At 40.0% G+C, this 19,453-nt stretch overlaps 1 protein-coding gene and 1 pseudogene across 2 annotated transcripts in view; both read left to right on the forward strand.

Moving 5' to 3' along the window:
- The first annotated feature begins 3,140 nt into the window (after positions 1-3,140).
- LOC118631151 lies at positions 3,141-3,786 on the forward strand (annotated as a pseudogene).
- Positions 3,147-19,453, forward strand: part of PPM1B (protein phosphatase, Mg2+/Mn2+ dependent 1B) — a 74,087-nt gene continuing 57,780 nt past the window's right edge. The window contains exon 1 of one of the 2 annotated variants that reach the window (XM_036262208.1): positions 3,147-3,565. The gene's annotated coding sequence lies outside the window, so the exon portion shown is untranslated. The remainder of the gene's footprint in view (positions 3,566-19,453) is intronic. The other variant, XM_036262216.1, reaches the window with a different exon arrangement.

Consider the following 19,453-nt stretch of genomic DNA (forward strand, 5'->3'; position numbering starts at 1 on the left):
ACTGCTGAGCCAAATGGGCCAGGGCTTAATCTTTGAAATAATTGTGTGAAATAGGCCACACTAGATTACCTAGTGACTGAGTGTGGGCTTAGTGCACCAGTAAAACTGGGGCACCCAAATTTGTTTGGAGAAAACTAAGATTTGATATCTTATTTAAAAGAGAATATCAGAGTACTGTAACCAACATTGGAAAAATCAGGACTTTTTCAACATTATATTTAGTATATTTCCCATTTTAAATTACATATTGGGGAGTGCTTTACATTACTAAAGCATCTAGTACTCTTCATCTGGCTTCAGAAGATGTTATGATTCCCATTTTGTAGAAGAACAAACTAAAGGCTTAGAGAACTTAGTAGCCTAAGTCACACATCTAGTTAGTAGCAGAGCCCACTCTGATGTTATTTAATATTTATGATACATTATATATAGAGGTGGGCAAACGTAGGTTTACTGTGTCATTTGAGTTAATAAAGTTATTGTAAAAATCATAACCTGTTTGTTTTTTTTCTCCCCAAATGAACAATTACAAACCTAATTTTGCTCATCCCTGCATTTATGATGGTATACTAACTTTCCTTTTAAAGTTGTGAATCTTTTTCGGCCTTCTTTAATAGTATAGTGTTTTAATCAAATAAAGCATACAACGTTAGTCTAAATATCTATTTTGATCCCTACCGTATTCTCAACACCTAGAATAGTATTCAATGTTTTTGTTTTTAGCAATTGAAAGAATGATGTACAATCATTAGCCCACATAAATGGTCGTGCTTTGTGTCAGTTTTGAGATCAACCAAGGGAAAGTGAGAAGGAAATGAAGGAGACCAAGAAGCTTCTATGATGCCCTTCTGAGGTATTCTCAAAACCTCAGAAGGGTCCCCAGATGTCTGCTTTTATGATCTTTAGGTTTCAATTTTGAAAGCTGGAGTCCCCAACTACCTTTCCCCTATATAAAGTATGCTAGGCAAACAAGCGTGATTTAAGATATTTTCTTCTATAGTTCATTTAAGGAAATTTCCTGAGAACTGTATGATCCCATAGTCACAATAAAGGGGATAAAGGAAAGACAAAATCTAAATGGGCCTACTTCTTTTTCTTCTTCATTATTTTTTCTTCCAACATGCAGTAGTGGAGACAATACATTTTAGTTTATGGTGCCTAGATTACCTATGCTAGAGGGTTTCAATCATTGGTGTACACAAGAAACACCTGGGGAATTATTTTAAAATTCACCTTTCTAAGTCTTGTCCCCAGAGTCCCTAATATTATAGGTGTGAGTGGACCCAGGTGGTTCTAATACTGGTGGTTTAGCTATTAGAAACACTGTCCTTATGAAAACTCGAGGAATAGACAAACAATCTGAATCCTAATTCTGCCATTTTCACTATGGCCTGGGCAATTGTCCCATTCCTAAATTGCCCTTCTCCCCCAAACATCCACATCCCCTAAATTGAATGGCACTCTCTTGTGTCTTAGCTTAAATTCTCTGCCCAAACCAATTTACACAAAAGAATGAATAAGGTTAAAACCCTCTTTTAAGACATTTTCATTAAAACAAAAAACTATCCTAAACTACTAGAATGCGTTCATTATGCTTTAGTTTTGTTTCTTTGGGGGGTAATTAACCTGGCAGTACATTTTAGTCTAATTAGATTGCTAAAGAAATAATGTCCAGTTCCTTTACCTATTGAATCATTCATTCTAGTCTGTGCCTGTATGAAGCCATCCTACCCTCAGGGCTGGTCCTTTATGTCATCACCATCCCTTGCATATTTCAATTATAGCACCTACCATATTGTTTTGGGATTACCTAATTTATTTATTTTTATCTCTATCTTTGTGTACAGTGCCTGGCAAATAGCAGACGTTAAATAAGTATGGAATGAACGAGTGAATATCAAAGACTAGGCTGAAAGTTTTCAATGTAGTGTTGGCTGAGAAAGGAAACACAGAAATGGCAAGGGCTAAATGCCAGGCAGTGCGGGCCTAGAAGGAATAAAAATAACCACTAACAGAACAGAATCCTCCTGAAGGGATCATCTATCTCATTTTTTCACTTTGCATTTTGGCCTCTCCTGATACCCTAATTTCCCGCTCACTAACTCAATTCTCTTCCGTTTCTGGGGATAGGTCAGGCAGGTATCCCAGCTCAGCTGCTTTGATTGGCCCGCGATGATTTCATTGTTAGGGCACATCCGGGCTTCCCCTCCCCCCAAAAAAACACCTCCCCCAGAAGCCCTGCTTTCCGAGTTTCCCTCTCTCGCGTGTGCCCCACCCGCTGGCTGAAGCAAAACAACCGCCACTCCCCAGACCGCTTCTAGTCCTGCCTGCGCCAACCGTTCCCGACTAGGGTTAAGAACGGCGTTTATAACCTCCAATGAGGGCCTAGCAGACTTTGTTAACCAATCGGCAGCCAACCCCGGGTGGGACTAGGCCTCCACACCTATAACTGGATAGCTCGTTGGGGCCTATATGGCGCTTGTTTTACTCGAGGCTTACAGGTCAAAAATAGAAGGGCAAGGTCCCGGTATAACCGAAAGGATCCGCACAATCTCAATGGGTTTGACCGTTTTCGAAGACTAGCCAATCGCTTTTTTGGTACTTACCCGCCTTTTGCTCGTTCATTTAAAAAAAGCCGGTGTGACGGACTTGGAAATTGGTTCAGTGACGGACACATAGACGAAGCCAATGACTGAGGGCTCGGGCCACCCTTTCGACCAATAAGAAAAGAGAATCTCTCTGGCTCGGCTTTGCGAGGCGGAGCGCAGGTGGGTGTTACTTGATTGATGGCGGTTTCTACTTATAGCTGGTAGGGTAGGTTGGTCCTTCAAGTCTGGGAGGTTTGCAGAGGCGGGGCTCAATGAAGTAAATGGTAATAAAGGGTTGGGTCTCACTCAGTGGGCGGTGTTTGATGGATAGTTGACCTTGCCAATTGAAGGTGGTCACCGATGCCCAATGGAAATATTGTGGGCTGGGAAAACTCAGTACCGAGGTACAAGACGCAGCCGGAGTGGGCAGTAGGGCGGAGATTGACGGGGGGCTTAGCAAACCGAGGACAGTGAGAGGCCGCGCGGCGTCCCAATGGGACGGAACTGGGGGCGGGGCCCGCCGAGGGGCGGGGAAGGACTGGGTGCGGGGAGGGGGTTGCAGAAGGAGCGGAGCGGCTGCTGCTCAATGGCGGAAAAGCCGCCGGTTCTCTGACCGCCTCGTCCCCCTGGCAGTTGCGGGGGAGTTTCCTGCCGGCGCGGTTGGAGTCTCTGTTTCTCACGGTTTGGTGGCTGGAAGATGCTCCAGAGAGACGAGGCTGCGGCGGAGGAGGTGGCGGCGGCCGAGTCGGCTACGGCGCTAGGGTGGAGAAAAGGCGGCAGCGGCGGCGGCGGTGGTGTGCGGGGCCCGACGGTGTAAACAGCTCCGGAGGTGGCGGAGGCGGTGGCCGAGACCCCGAGGGGGAAGCGGCGGCTGAGGCAAGGTCGCGCCTCCGTTGGAAGCCTGGGCTGAGTACAGCAGGGGGGCTTTTGGCGCCGTGAACGGACGCCCTGGTCCTCGCCTCCCTCCCTCGGTTCAGGTAAGGCCGCTCGGCGCCCCGCTGTAGGGGAAACCGCTCGAAGGCCCCGGACCGTTTTCGGGGTGCCGCCGAGCTCCGGTCGCGGCTTCTGCCCACCTAATCTTAGCTTTTCTTCCTGTGTCGCGGAGCTGGGGGCAGCGGAGCGCTGGGCCTGGCTCCTGGGTAGGCCCCTTCTCCAGCCGCCGCCTCCGCGCTCTGCCGAGGCTGGGAGAGGCTTGTAGTAGGGAATGTTAGTTTGCTCCAATGCCTGGAGGTAAAGTGATTGCCCCTGTTTTCTGCTTCAGTCTGTGAGCATCTCATGGAAGCACTAGGGCAACTCCAGGCCTCAACTCATCTCTTCCTGGTGCATGGCTATTTGAAAACACTACCTTTTCCCCGTTTGTTTCCTCATCAGCTTCTGCCCTACTTTGCGCTCCACTTCACTTCCTTGTTAAATCTCTCTCTCTCTTCTACCTCTGCATCTCACCACCTTCTTCCCCTTAGTAGCTTTAAATCGTTTCTCTTTATCTTCTCAGCTGACTCTGGGCTTCTCTTCCCTGCCTTCCCCAGCAATCCTTTTCTGATGTCATTTGTTTTAACCAGTGAAGTTCTTAAATGAAATTGCTATCGTCAGTACCCCAAATCCACCAGAGGCCCATTAAGAGTGGACTCGCCAGCTTTATGTGGCAGATCAGGTTTTTTATAATTTAACTGAGCCTAGCATCCTTTAAAAATACATATTGTCAAATGTAGATTGTGAAAATAACAGGTAATATTTAAAACGAAGGGCTCAATGAATGTTGAAAATAGTTACTTCATTTTTTGAGTTGCATGACCTCTAATGTCAGATTTAGCAGAACTAGAATATTTGCCCATCTTATTTGGCAAAAATGCTTCTTAAGTGTTTGATAGTGGCCCAGACTCATCAGTATTTAAGTTGGCTTAAAAACAACTCGAAAACTTTAAAAACAAGGCATTATAAGAACAGCTAGGAAGCTATTTTGATGAAGTCACAGTTAAAGACCTTTTAAATAGGCTCCACATGTTTAATGTATCAAAATAAAGTTGGCAGGAGTCTTGTAAAAGGATTATTTAGGAATTTGAGTAGTCTTAGTGTTATGTAGCTATTTTGGGAAAAACATTCTTTTTCTTTTAAAAACCGTTTACAACTCCTGTGATGTGAGAATTACTGAGGTTTATTGTGGGATTAACACAGGAACTCATTTTATTTGAGCTACTGCATGAATGTAGAAGTTGTAAATTGTTCAGGGTAGACAGTGTAAGTCAGTATGTTCTAAGAGATGGAGGAACATGCCATGTTAATAGACATTATTCCATTACTTTCTCTGTTGGGCAATAGCAAAGTTCCTATTGTTAGTCTACTTTTAAATAGAGCATTTCTAAGTAAATAGTGAGGCACATTATTCTAATTATTGTAGTAGTCCTTTCTAAGTGTACAAGCTTGTTTTCTAAAATACAGTTGAAGTTATACTGTTAAAATGGTAATTTTTTAAAGAAATATTTTTTAGGCCTTCAGAATAGGCAAATGTTGTTCCAGTAGAACTTTTAAAAGTATTTAGAACAGGTTTTTTTTTTTTTTTTTTTTTAGTAAACAGATTTTCTTTCAGGGATAATCCTGAATTTTGCTGAGCGTCTTACCTTCTCTCAGTGTCTTGTCTCTCTCTTTTTTTAATGCTTGTGTTTTCTCCTCTTCGTTTATTTTGCTCTCATAATGTCTTATCACAGTTTCTGTAGTGGTTCTTTAGGTTGCATTATCAGCAAGGAGTAGTATTTTTATTTTCTCTTTCATACCCTCTAGTTAAGATCTCCCCAGTTTCTAGTACATTAACCTTTGGATGTGTACATGTTGTGATAATTCCCTCAGAGGTGACCAACAGAGCTGTAAACACCTGTTTTCTTATACCGGATGTCTGATTTCTATGAAGACTCCAGGATTAGGTGAAAGCCTTTTCAGTTTACCTGACAGTCATGTCAGTAAATACTATTTTATGTTAGTAATTCATGTTTTATAATTACCAAATTCCTTTAGATTACATCATCTGAAGGAATGGTGTACTGTCTAGTTGTGCTTCTAAGAACACCTGATTGGCAAGTTGACATGGTCAGAAAGAGTGGCACTTGTTGAAAGTTTGTTTTTCTATAATATAACATATATATTTTTAAATATTTTTTCTTTAGTGATTTTTAGAGAGGAAGGGAGAGGGAGAAAGAGATAGAAACATCAATGAGAGAGAACATTGATTGGCTGCCTAGTGCTTGTCCCTCACTGGGGATTTGGCCCACAACCTGGTCATGTGCCCTGACCGGGAATCGAACAGTGACCGCTTGGTGCATGGGTTGACACTCAACCACTGAGCCACTCCAGCCGGGCTCTAATGTATATTTTTAACGGAGTCTTTTTAATTGAAATGCGATGCTGAAAGACTGTCTTTTGGCATTCTTGGAACAGTAGAATTTGCTATGGGATTGTGAGTGATTGTGGAGATTAATTAAAAACTGAGCCAATAGTGGAAGGATTGCAAACATGCCTTTTTAAAATGAGTTGGTAAACACTTCTTTTATTTACATGATACTGAGAATGAATCACACCCATCCCCACATTCATTGGTGTTAGTTACACATATTATCTGCTTTATATGAATATTTGTATATTATATATAACAAGTATTTTGTGATATTACCTAGCATAGAAAGTAGTAAAATAGTATAATTCTAACTATACAGTGGTCCTTCATAGGTTATTAATGAGGTGAATAAAATTAACTTATTAAAATATAACACATTGTGTTTTACTTTTCCTGTGAAATATGCCTTTCACAAGTTCATGGATTTTAAGTTGGGAAACAATGGTAGTATCTGAGTTATAATAGTTCAACTTTTTAAATTTTTATTTTATTTATTTTTTATGAATTTTTTATTTATTTTTTTGTTACAGATATTTTACCTTTTTACCCCATTGGCACCCCCCACCCCACCCCACCTCCACCCCGTCCCCGGCTTAGTTGTCCGTGTCCATTGGTCATGCATATAAGTTCTGTGGTTTATCTCTTCCCAACCCCCACCCCCTCTTCTGAGGGATGTCAGTCTGTGCCCTACTTCCATGTTTCTGGGTCTACTGTATTCCTCAGACTGTCATGTTCATTATATTCCGTATATAAGTGAGATCATGTGGTATTTGTCTTTTTCTGCTTGGCTTCTTTCACTTAGGATAATACTCTCCAGGTCCCTCCATGTCGTCTCAAAGGATGAGAGATCTTTCTTTCTTACCGCTGCATAGTACTCCATTGTGTATATGTACCACAGCTTTTTTATCCATTCGTCTACTGACGGACACTTGGGCTGTTTCCAGATCTTAGCTATTGTAAATAGTGCTGCTATGAACATGGGGGTACATATATTCTTCCTGATTGGTGTTTCAGGCTTCTTAGGGTATATTCCCAGCAGTGGGATCACTGGGTCAAATGGAAGTTCAATTTTTAATTTTTTGAGGTAGCACCATATTGTTTTCCATAGTGGCTGCACCAGTCTGCATTCCCACCAGCAGTGTATTAGAGTCCCCTTTTCTCCACACCCTCGCCAACACTTGTTGTTGGACGATTTGTTGATGGCGGCCATTCTGATAGGTGTGAGGTGATACCTCATTGTGTTTTAATTTGCATCTCTCTGATGATTAGTGATGTTGAGCATTTCTTCATATGTCTTTTGGCCTCAACTTTTTAAATTTTTAAAAAAATTTTTTTCTTTATTGATATTAGAGAGGAAAGGAGATGAAGAGAGAGAGATGGAAACATCAGTGAGAGAGAACATCAATTGGCCACCTCCTGCATGCCCCCCGCTGGGGATCAGGCCCATAACCTGGGCATGTGCCATGACTGGGAATTTAACTGGCAACCTCTTGGCGCATGGGTCAACGCTCAACCACTGAGCTATACCATACTGGCCGGGCTATTTATTTTAGCTTTAAAGTTTTATTATAGATTGTGGATTGAGAGAACTAATTAATTGGGCATAATGAGATAAGATTCCTATAAACTGGGTTAACTCCAGAATTATAACCTAGAATACTTTCTATCTCATTATCCTGTACTCAAACTAAACAGTGAAAGTAAAATAGGGTAGATTTGGGAAATACTGGTTTTTGTATTGCTAAAATGACAACTTGTTACCAGCTTCTAACAGCAGCTCTGTGTATGGGTAAAGAAAGGTTACATAGGCTTCATAATCTGTCATTGTTTTTGTTGGTAACACATGTTTACATCAAAACATTGATTTAAAATAAAATAACTTTTGCCCTGGCCAGTTAGTTCAGTTGGTTAGAGGGTCATCACAATATGCCAAGGTTGCGGGTTCGATGCCAGGTCAAGGCACATACAAGAATCAATTAATGAGTGCATAAATAAGTGGAGCAATAACTCTCTCTCTCTACCTTCTCTGAAATCAATAAAAACAAAATAACTTTTGGTCTTTTGGATTAATTTAAGTATGTTAATATCTCTAATTAGCCATTTTGGACTCTTCAAGTGAAACATTTTTGTTGTTGTTAATCCTCACCGTAGGCTATTTTTCCATTGATTGTTGGAGTGGAAAGGAGGGAGGGAGAGTGAGAGCAACACATTGATTGGATGCCTCCTGCACAACCCCTTCCAGAGCTGGGGATCGAACCTGCAACCCAGGTTATGTGCCCTTGACCAGAAATCGAACCCGAGACCCTTTGGTCCTTGGGCCAATGCTCTAACAACTGAGCCAAACCAGCCAGGGCCAAATGAAACATTTTAATGTGATTTAGCTTTTTTGTGTAGATTTGACTTAAGTAACACTTTTCAACGTTGTATCTATAACCCCCCCCCCCCCCCAACCACCATTCAGGAAGAGGGAACCTTTTTTCGGCCAAGGGCCATTTGGATATCTATAACATCATTCTCGGGCCATACAAAATTATCAACTTAAAAATTAGCCTGCTATATTTGGTCAGGCTAATTTGGTGAAACGTGTGATGTTAGCAGGTTGGTATTAATTTCTTGGGCCTTATGTGGCCCTTGGGCTATACATTCCTCACCTCTGAATGATTTGATCAGGTAGTTGAATCAGTCTTATGATTAAAAGAAACCTTTACTAAATTTTTGATAATGTTACAAGGTTTTCCAAAGGTGTAATCTATATACTGCAGTTTCATTTCTCAGACTATATAAAGAGTTTGAGATTGAGTTTTTAGTATCATCTAGCAACTTAAACAAATACCATGTGATAACTCATATTTTCTTTTTTAAGTTTTCATTTAAATGTCAAAGTGTTTTATTTCTCCCCTTCAGTGTAATATTAATAATAGATAAATATTTTGCTCTAAATTATGGTGAGTCATGACAGTTCTCCAGTAAATTTTTATTTATTACAACTAACATGATCACATCTACAGTATCTTATTTCTTGGCATAATGTATACCTTTTATAATGATACCCTTTGTAATTAACTTAATTAACATACAAAGTCATCTTAATAATCAATTGTATTTTAACTTGTTAATATATTTAGACATTTAACATGGCTTGTAATATTTAAAGCACAGTTTACCAATTTAAAGCTTTTATGACTTACTAAACAGTTTACTACTCACTTGCTAAAAAGAAAATGGATTCAAAGATTTCTTTTGGGGTATGTTGAAATATCAAGGTTATATTTACTGGCTTTAAATTGATTTGTTCTTTAAAATTACAGATCTTAAGTTTAGAAACATAACACTAGTGGAAAAACTTGTTTTGCATCCTTTTGAACACAGGAAGATCAACTATAACAAGATCTGAAAGTTAAAAGGAGAGAGAGACAAACATTGATAGACTTGATGTAGGAAGCATGTGATCTATTGGTAGTATTGCTGTGCTGTCTATGTAGAATATCCTCCACTTCCAAATAGGATGTGAATGAAAAGTGTGTTTGAATGATAAAGCATGAAAACCTTTTCTGTCATGGAAAACTTTTATACTGTAGTTATATTATCAGGTGTAATCAAATTTATGATATAAGGAAAACAAGTGAATAGATTTTGTTTGATAGGTAATACATATAGTAGTCATCCCATATCTGCGGTTCTGCTTTTTGAAGTTTCAATTACTCATGGTCATATTAAGTGGAAAATACCCAAAAGTATTCAGTGGAAAATTCCAGAAATAAACAATTGATAAGTTTTAAATTGTACAATTCTTGGTGGCTTGATAGAACCTAGAGCCTTTTCCTGGTACTATATAAATCATCCTTTTGCTCATCATGTAGGCATTTTATCATTTCACATAATCACAAGGGTGAGCACAGTACAGTAATATATTTTGAGAGAGAGACCACACTTACATAACTTTTATTACAGTATATTATTGTAATTGTTTTATTATTGCTGTTAATCTGTTACTGTGTCTGATTTATAAATTAAACTTTATAATAGGTATGTATGTATAGGAAAAAACACATATATAAGAATCAGTACTATCTTCAGCTTCAGGCATCCACTGGGGGGGTCTAGGAATGTATCCATACCTCTGTGGATCAGAGGAGACTACTGTATCTGAGAAGTAGGTTTGAGAAAGGGTATATAATTGAAGAAGTTCTGAAGGATTTCAGAGCACGTTAAAGCTTCAGAGTAATGTCACTGATTCTTAAATCTGATTACATTTTATTTTCTTGACGTAGGTATGTATATATATAAACTCCTGATATTGGAAAAAGACTGTTAATAGATGTTCTTATGAGTAGGAGAATCTAGGAATATCCATATTGCCCAGGGGTGCTTAACCTTTCTTGGCAAAGAGTTTTGCTTTTCCCCGCTTTTTTTTGTTTCTGATATATTGTTTTATTTTTATTTATTTTTTTAAATTTTATTTTTGTTACAGATGTTTCTCCTTTTTTACCCCATTGATCACCCTCCTCCCCATCTCCTCTGCCCCATCCTTGGCTTTGTGGCCCATGTCCATTGGGTTGTTTTTGTTTTTTTTTTAATCCTCACCCGAGGACATTTTTTCATTTTTTGTTCAGATAGAGTTGGGGGCGGGGGGAGAGAGAGAAAGAAACATCGATGTGAAAGGTACACATCGAGTGGCTGCCACTTGCACGACCAACCAGGACCGGGGACAAACTGCAACCGAGGTACATGCCCTTAGCGGGAACCGAACCTGGGTCTCTCTGGACTGTGGGCCGATGCTCTAACCACTTAGCAAACCGATCAGGGCTCCCCTTCTTCTAATTAAAGCAGTCGACTCTGACTTAATGAACTGGCATTAGCTGTTGAACACAGGTGACCCTTCTTAGTCTCTTAAAAGAGGAAATAATTAACTCAAAGCAACTTTAAATAATAGATTGTATGGGAGGGGAGATCAAGTTTAGATATGAGAGGCTTCCTGTTACTTTTACTTACTCCAGGCTAGCAACCCACAGAGAAGGAAAGAATTTCGTATAGTTGAATAGTATTTGGTTTGTAGGTAACCACTGCCCACAATCATTATTCTTATATTTACTGAGTGCTTTCTAATATGCAAGGCACTATTCCAGACTGGAGACTCAAAAAACAGACAAAATCTCTACCCTCATAAATTCTTCTTTTGATAACAAGCACTCTTCCTTAATTTACATAACAACTCTGTTCCCTTTGTGGATGGCTTAAATTATGATTAGAAATTTGTGATCTGTAGTGTTTTCTACACTACTTAAAAGCTATGATTGGAACTTCATTATTTTTACCAAGAGAGAGGGAAGAAGAGTTTTTCTGTAACTGGACAAAAACTAGAATATGATAAGAGGAAGCAGGAAGGGGAAAATATTGTGGTACCTAAGATTAAAAATAAGCCAAAGAGCCCTGGCTGGTGTGGCTCAGTTGGGCATCCTTGCATGCACTGAAAGGTTGCCAGTTGGATTCCCAGTCAGGGCACATGCCTGGGTTGCAGGCTCGATCCCCAGTAGGAGGTTTGCAGGAGGCAGCCAGTTGATGTTCTGCTCACATCAATGCTTCTATCTCCCATCCTCCCTCTCTCTACCACCCTCCCCCCCCACCTAAAACCAATAAAAATATTTAAAAAAATAAACCAAAGATAGAAAAGAGATTCATATATTAGGCATGGGGACAGTTTGGGTTTCAGGTGTTTTCATTTACCATTCAACCTTGAGTAGATGAGTCCCTGGACAGGAGAATGGGAGAAAAGGTGAGATAATAGGAGCAGGGTAAATAGGACTTAGCAAATCTGGTTTAAATAACTTGGGAAGTGGAGTACTATGCAGCTGTAAGAAAAAAAGATCTCTTATCCTTTGAGACGACATGGAAGGACTTGGAAAGTATTATCCTAAGTGAAATAAGCCAAGCAGAAAAAGACAAATACCACATGATCTCACTTATATACGGAATATAATGAACATGACAGTCTGAGGAATACAGTAGACCCAGAAACATGGAAGTAGGGCACAGACTGACATCCCTCAGAAGGGGGGGGGGTGGGAAGAGATAAACCACAGAACTTATATGCATGTATACATAACCAATGGACATGGGCAAAAAAAGCCGGGGATGGGGAGGAGGGTGTCAATAGGGTAAAAAAGGAGAAACATCTATAACAAAAAAAAATAAAAAATTAAAAAACAAAAACAACAACAACAAAAACCCCTTAGGATGGAGGACCAAGCATGCTCTTCCTCCTGGGAGCACACGCATGCTTTTCCCTTCCAGGTGTATCTCCTTTACCTTCCAGGTGCATGCACTCTCTCCCCAGGTGCATCACCTTTACCTTCCTCATTTCTAAGCTCCACAGGTCCTTCTTATACCTCTGTGATTTTCCAAATAAATGTTCACTTACAAAAAATAATAATAACTTGGGATGTATCTATAAAATGTATTTTGTGACTTGTGTTTGGCAAAGACCCTGTTTCTGTTCTTTATGAGTATGGTATGGCTGAAAGATTAGTGATCAGTAGTATCTGAAAATACTCTCACTGATTTGTGACTGCTACTTCTGTTCTCTGATTATTCAAGACTCCTGTTGAAGATAGCTGATGGAACCAAGCTGACTCTTAGTTTATTGTGCTCAAATTGGTCTATCTGTATATTTGTCACTGCTTCCCTTAATTCCATAACTGTGGTGTATTACTCAAAAGTTGTGTTCATGGCCCTGGCTGGTTTGGCTCAGCGGTTAGAGCGTTGGCCTGCAGTCTGGAGAAACCCGGGTTCAGTTTCCGCTAAGGGCGCATACCTCCGTTGCAGTTTGTCCCGGGCCCTGGTTGGTTGTGTGTGTGGCAGCCACTCGATGCGTCCCTTTCACGTCGATGTTTCTCTCTCTCTCTCTCTCTCTCTTTTCCTCTCTCTCCCTCCCACTCTACCTGAACAACAACAACAAAAATGGAAAAAGTTCCTCAGGTGAGGATTTAAAAAAAAAAAAAAAAAAGTTGTGCTCATGTTTTCCTGCATTGGAATTTTGTTGTTGTCGTCGTTTTTTCTTTTCTTTTTTTATCTTTATTGTTGACTGTATTACAGATGTTCCTCATTTTTCCCCCATTGACCCCCCCCCCCCCCCGCCTTTTCCCACACTGTTGTCTGTGTCCATTGATTATGCATATAAGTTCTTTGGTTTATTTCTTCCCTTTGAGGTTTGTCAGTCTAGCAACCAATTTGTTCTTCTTAATCCCTTCACCTTTTTCACCCATTCCCCCAACCCCCCTCCCATCTGGCAACCAACAAAATGTTCTCTGTATCTATGAGAATGTTTCTGTTCTGCCTTTTTATTTTGGTTGTAGATTCCATTGTCGATAGATATGTATTCATTGACATTTTGTTTGTTCATATTTTTTATCTTTTTCTCCAAAAAGACCCTTCAACATTTCATATAATAACAGTTTGGTGGTGATGAACTCCTTTAACTTTTTCTTGTCTGGGAAACTATATGGCCATCGATTCTAAATGACAGCTTTGTAGGATAGAGTAATCTTGGCTGTAGGTTCTTGCTTTTCATCACTCTGAATATTTCTTGCCACTTCCTTCCGGCCTGCAAAGTTTCTTTTGAGAAATCAGCTGACAGTCTTATAGGGACTCCCTTGTAGGTAACTAACTGCTTTTCTTTTGCTGCTTTTAAGATTCTCTCTTTTTATCTTGAACCTTTTGCATTTTGATGATGATGTGTCTTGGTGTGGGCCTCTTGGGGTTCATCTTGTTTGGGACTCTCTGTGCTTCCTGAACTTGTATGTCTGTTTCCTTCACCAAGTTAGGGAAGTTTTCTGCCATTATTGTTTCAAATAGATTTTCGATTTCTTGTTCTCTCTTCTCCTTCTGGCACCCCAAAGATGTAAATGTTGGCATGCTTGAAGTTGTCCCAGAAGCTCCTTATACTATCCTCATTTTTTTGGATTCTTTTTTTTTTTTTGCTGTTCTGATTGGGTGTTTTTTGCTTCCTTGTATTCCAAATTGATGGTTTGCTTCTTGGCTTTACCTACTCTACTATTGAATCTGTGTAAATTATTCTTCATTTCAGTTAGTGCCTCCTTCATTTCTGACTGTGCATCCATCATTTCTGACTGGTCCTTTTTTATGCTCTTGAGGCCCTCATTAGTTCGCTGAGGTTCTCACTAAGTTCATTGAGCATCCTTATAAGCAATATTTTGAACTCAGCATCTGTTAGGTTGCTTATCTCCATTTCACTTAGTTCTTTTCCTGGAAAATTTTTTCTGTTCTTTCATTTGGGACCTGTTTCTTTGTCTCCTCATTTTGGCTGCCTCCTGTGTTTGTTTCTATGTATTACTTAATGAGAGGTATGGGGCTAGCTGAGACCAGATGCTGCTTCTTTGAAAGAATTTAGGAAAACCTGAAGCAGGATCCAAGACAGGCCAATCCTATGCTTAAGGAACTGGCAACAGCTTGGGTGGGCCTGGAAGTTGGGTGGGGCGGGGCCTCAGGGAATCACCAGGGTGGGGCAAACAGTGTGAGCCTGGTTGCTGGAGTCCCAGATATGGCAGCTGTCTGCTGCCCCAGGGAAGGGCTCACCAAAGGAACAAAAGGCCTCTGACAGCACGTTTGTCATAGAGAAAGCCCCCTTTCCAGCCCTCGCTCCAATGCCAAACAGCTCAGTTCTTCCCTGTATGTCTCTGGTGCCCCTCCACCTGCCTCCCCTCCAAGCTTAGAGGGAGTGAATCTAATAAGTCCTGCGGGGGCCCTTTAAGAGGAGCTGCTGGCGGCTCCAGCCACCTCAGCCTCCCTGAGCCTCAGTTCCCACTGGTTTTTCCAGCTAGAAGTTATGGGGACTTCTCCTCCTGGCACTGGAACCCTGAGCCGGGCGCCTGGTGTAAGACGGGGACTCCTCAGTCCTCAAAGAGGACCTTCCCAGCTGAGGTGTCCTGATTTTTTATCCGTCACACGTGGGTGTGGGACCAGCCCCTCCGCCTCCATTCCTCCTATCAATCTCGAGGTGGCTGCTTCTTTAATTTTGTAGTTGTAGGACTTCCATTCAGCTCATTTTCAGGTGGTTTTGAATGATGATTGTTCTGTAGTTTAGTTGTAACTTTGATGTGATTGTAGGAGGACGCAATACCACGTTTACCTACGCCGCTATCTTGACCGGAAGTCCTGCATTGTAAATTTTTGCATGAGGATGTCCTATTGCATTTAGCTATGAAGCAGGTGCTTAGTTTTTTTTGTTTTTGGTCTTTGTTTTTATTTTAATGCATACTTTTTTTTGGCTTTCATTTGTGAATCATTGAGTCAGAGTCTCATGAGATCTTGCTTGTTGCAGGGAACTGAGTTTTTTTTTAAAAGCAAATCGCCCTGGCCAGTTTGGCTCAGCGGTTAGAGCGTTGGCCTGCGGTCCAGAGAGACCCGGGTTCGGTTCCCGCTAAGGGCATGTACCTCGGTTGCAGTTTGTCCCCGGCCCTGGTTGGTCGTGCGGGTGGCAGCCACTCGATGTGTCCCTTTCACGTTGATGTTTCTCTCTCTCTCTCTCTTCCTCTCTCTCCCTCCCACTCTATCTGTACAAAAAATGGAAAAATGTCCTCGGGTGAGGATAAAAAAAAAATAAAATAAAATAAAAAAATAAAAGCAAATCATCTTGTGTGTTTATTTCAGTGTCCCAATATAAAAATGAACACTAGTTCCATTTATGACTTAAGAGATCTCATTTATAGCCCCCAAAGAAGCCTTCAAATGACTAGTTTCACATTTAGTATGTTTTTATAACTGTATTTATCACTTTTTTCAAAATGATGACTTGCTGAGTTTGATCACTGGTTAAGGTGGTGATTGCTGCATGTCTCAGTGGACAAGGAACATTTTTTTCTTTTGTAATTACCAGGTTACTCATGGCATGTTTTGTTACTATGCAAATTCATTTCTCCTTTAGATTTTCACTTAATGGATTTACCAATTTTTAGTATTTTTTAAATCTTTATCGGAGGATATTTTTCCTTATCTTAAAGCAGAGTGTTGGGGAGGGGGGATGGAGAGAGGGAGGGAGTGAGAGAAAAACACATTGATGTGAGAGAGACACATTCATTGGTTGCCTCTTGCACGACCCCAGCTGGGGACCGAACTGCAACTGGGGTGTGTGCCCTTGACTGGAATCAAACCTGAGACTCTTTGGTTCAAGGGCCAAACTGGCCAGGGTTGGATTTGCTGATTTTTAAAACTGGATCTCAACTGCCTCAAACAAACTGTGGCTCATTGGCCACATTTGGCCTGCTATCTGTTTTTGTAAATAAAGTTTTATTGAAACACAGCCATGCTCGTTTGTTTACATATTTGTCTATGGCTGCTTTTCCACTACTGTGGCAGGATTGAGTGGTTGTGACAGAAACTATATGGCCTTGTAAAGCCCCAATACATTTTTTTTGGTCTTTGTAGAAGAAATTGACTGACTCTTGATCTAGGATATATGTATGTATTGTTTCCTTTTTCTCATTGTAGTGGTAAGTGATGGTATGGAATTGGTGTATATATATTTGGTGTTCATATATAATTTCTTCTGTACTCTGTAATATTAGTCAAGGTATGTAATTGCTTTCAACACAGTTAAAATTGTGAAGTTTTTGTGTATGTCCCCAAAACCATAAAGTATAGCCAGAATGTTATACATGGTACACAAATTGAAAACATAGCAGTCATAAAAACGTTCTAAGGAGTAATGAACACCAAAGTACCCACAGCCCAGCGTAGTTTAGGAAAAAGAACATTACCAGTATAGTTGAAGCTCTTTCGTATATAATCTTTCTGTATTCCATTCTTTCTTTCCTATTATCCTGAATTTTGTGCCTACCCTCACATATGTTATGTCCATGTAAGTATGTTGTATCTGTTTGAGTAGCATATAGTACTGTTTTAATAGATTTTGTAGTTTTTGTACATGATCATATGTGGAATCTCTCGTTCTATATTTTCATTTAACATTTTTAAGTTCTTCCTTGTTGCTCTATTTTTTTTTTTAGTCCTCACCTGAGGATATTTTTACATTAATTTTCAGATAGAGCCAGAGGGACAGAGGGAGGGAGAGAGAGAGAGAGGGAGAAACAACCATGTGAGAGAAACACATCAGTTGGTTGCCATCTGCACAACCCCAACTGGGGCTGGGATGAACTGCAAGGAAGGTATGTGCTCTATTCCTTTTTTAAAAATAGTGTTACATATGTATTACATAGTATTCTATTGTATGATTACAGCACATTTTGTTTAGTTTCTTTGGATGGACATTTGGATAATTTTTGTAATTGTAAACAATGGCACTAAAACATAATTTACATGTCTTTTCGTATATATGTGTGACAGTTTCTCTACAGCACATACTTAGGAGTATAATTGCTGAATTCTAGGCTATTCTCATCTTACAACCTACCTAGATATCTCCAAATTTCTCTCCAAAGTACAGTTTGTATTTCCACCAGTGGTATATAGAAGTTTCTGTTGCTCTCTGTCATTATCAGTGTTGTCCTATAGTAATATAATGTCTATCATTTATGTGACTTAAAATTTTCTAGTGCCACATTAGCAAAATGGAACAAGCCAACTTAATTGTAATGATATTTTATTTAATCTAGTATGTCAAAGCATTTTCAATAAAAATTAATGATATTTTTGTACTCTTACTATTAAGTCTTCAAAATATGTTATTTATTTTATACTTAACAGTAAATATCAATTTGGATTAGCCATATTTTAAATTCTTACTAACCATATGTGGCTAGTTAGTAGCTACTGTATGAGACAGCACATCTCTATGTCCTTGTCTATGTTTGGTATTGAGAATCGATTTTTTTCTTCAGTCTAATGAGAGAGAAATGCTTTTTCATTGTGACTTCAATTTTGTATCTTTATATTAATTTTTCTGTTAGGAAATTTGCATTTTCCATTACTAGTGAGGGTGAATATTCTCATGATTTTTGACCATTTGAATTTCTCTCTCTGTGTATTTGCTATTATCATTTGCCCTCTTTTCTATTTTCCTGTTTGCTTTTTTCTTAATGAATATAGGCTTAAATATAGATTTATTTTGCCATTAGGATGTTGATGTTTTTGTTATGTTTAAGAGTTTAAGGACTGCCCAGCCGGTGTGGCTCAGTGGGTAGACTGTCCTTCCATGGACTGGGAGGTCCCAATTCAATTCCGGTCGGGGCTGTGCCCGGGTTTCAGGCTCATTCTCCGGTGTGGGGAGTGCAGGAGACATCCAGTCGGTGTTTTTTCCCCTCACATGGGTGTTTCTCTCTTTTCCTTCCTCTCTAAAAAAAAATAAAAAAATAAAAAAAAATTTAAAAAAAGAGTTTAAGGATTAATTTGATAGTGTATCTGTAAAATAACACACATTTTAACCTAAAAGTAGTTTTAAAATAGCTCCAAAAATATTTTGCTGAAGTGAATGCTTGAGAGTGTGGTATTTGAATGGTAATGTGGGGATGGGAGAGACCGGGTGATTACTTTATACTTACAGTAAACAATCCTTTGTATATGTATTTTTTCCTCCATAAATTTCTTCCTTTTTTCAGCTTGGTCCTTCTCCCTCTTTCCTTAATTGTAAGCCCAAGGACCCCAAGGAAGAGCTAGACTGAATGAATTATAGATTAGAGCCAAAGAGGCTCTCAAAAAGGTCTGTAGGGGTGAGGATTTGGGGGTGCTTTATTGACATCTGGACCGACCATGTGATAAATTCATTAGTGTGCCCTCTGTGTGCAGTTAAGTGGGTGTAATTGGCTGGGTGCTTTAAATGTGAAACACCAAAAGTAAAATTGTTGGAAATCAAGAACTGCTTGTACTTAAATGTTATAGTAGATGATGGAGGTTAATCAATGTTTCAATAGATTTTTAGTTCTCTGCCAATTTAATATTTTTTGTGAATGTTGGAATGGCTGACTAGGATATCCTTTCTTCAAGAATTATCTTTTTCTTTTTTTTTTTTTTATCCTCACCCGAGGATATTTTTCCATTTTTTGTACAGATAGAGTGGGAGGGAGAGAGAGGAAGGGAGAGGGAGAGAGAAACATCGACCTGAAGGGACACATCGAGTGGCTGCCACCCGCACGACCAACCAGGGCCGGGGACAAACTGCAACCGAAGTACGTGCCCTTAGCAGGAACCGAACCTGGGTCTCTCCAGACCGCAGGCCGACGCTCTAACCGCTGAGCCAAACTGGCCAGGGCCAAGAATTATCTTTTAATTTAATGTGTATTTTACTCATTACCTGCTAGGTGCCAATGTTACAGATTAGGGTAGGAGGGAATAAGGAAAGCAAAAATGTTAAAAGGAATATGGATACCTGTACAGGAATGCTGAGAGGGTAGGATGAAGGGTTGAGGAAGGCATGCAGAAGGAGCTGTTGTTTCATAGGTTAGCTCCAAAGAAGGTAGGGCAAATTGACTATGAGGTGGGAAATGAACATGATGTAGTTGGCCTGTGTAAGGCC

Source organism: Molossus molossus, unplaced genomic scaffold, assembly GCF_014108415.1.
Source record: "Molossus molossus isolate mMolMol1 unplaced genomic scaffold, mMolMol1.p scaffold_m16_p_15, whole genome shotgun sequence".
Lineage (NCBI taxonomy): Eukaryota > Metazoa > Chordata > Mammalia > Chiroptera > Molossidae > Molossus > Molossus molossus.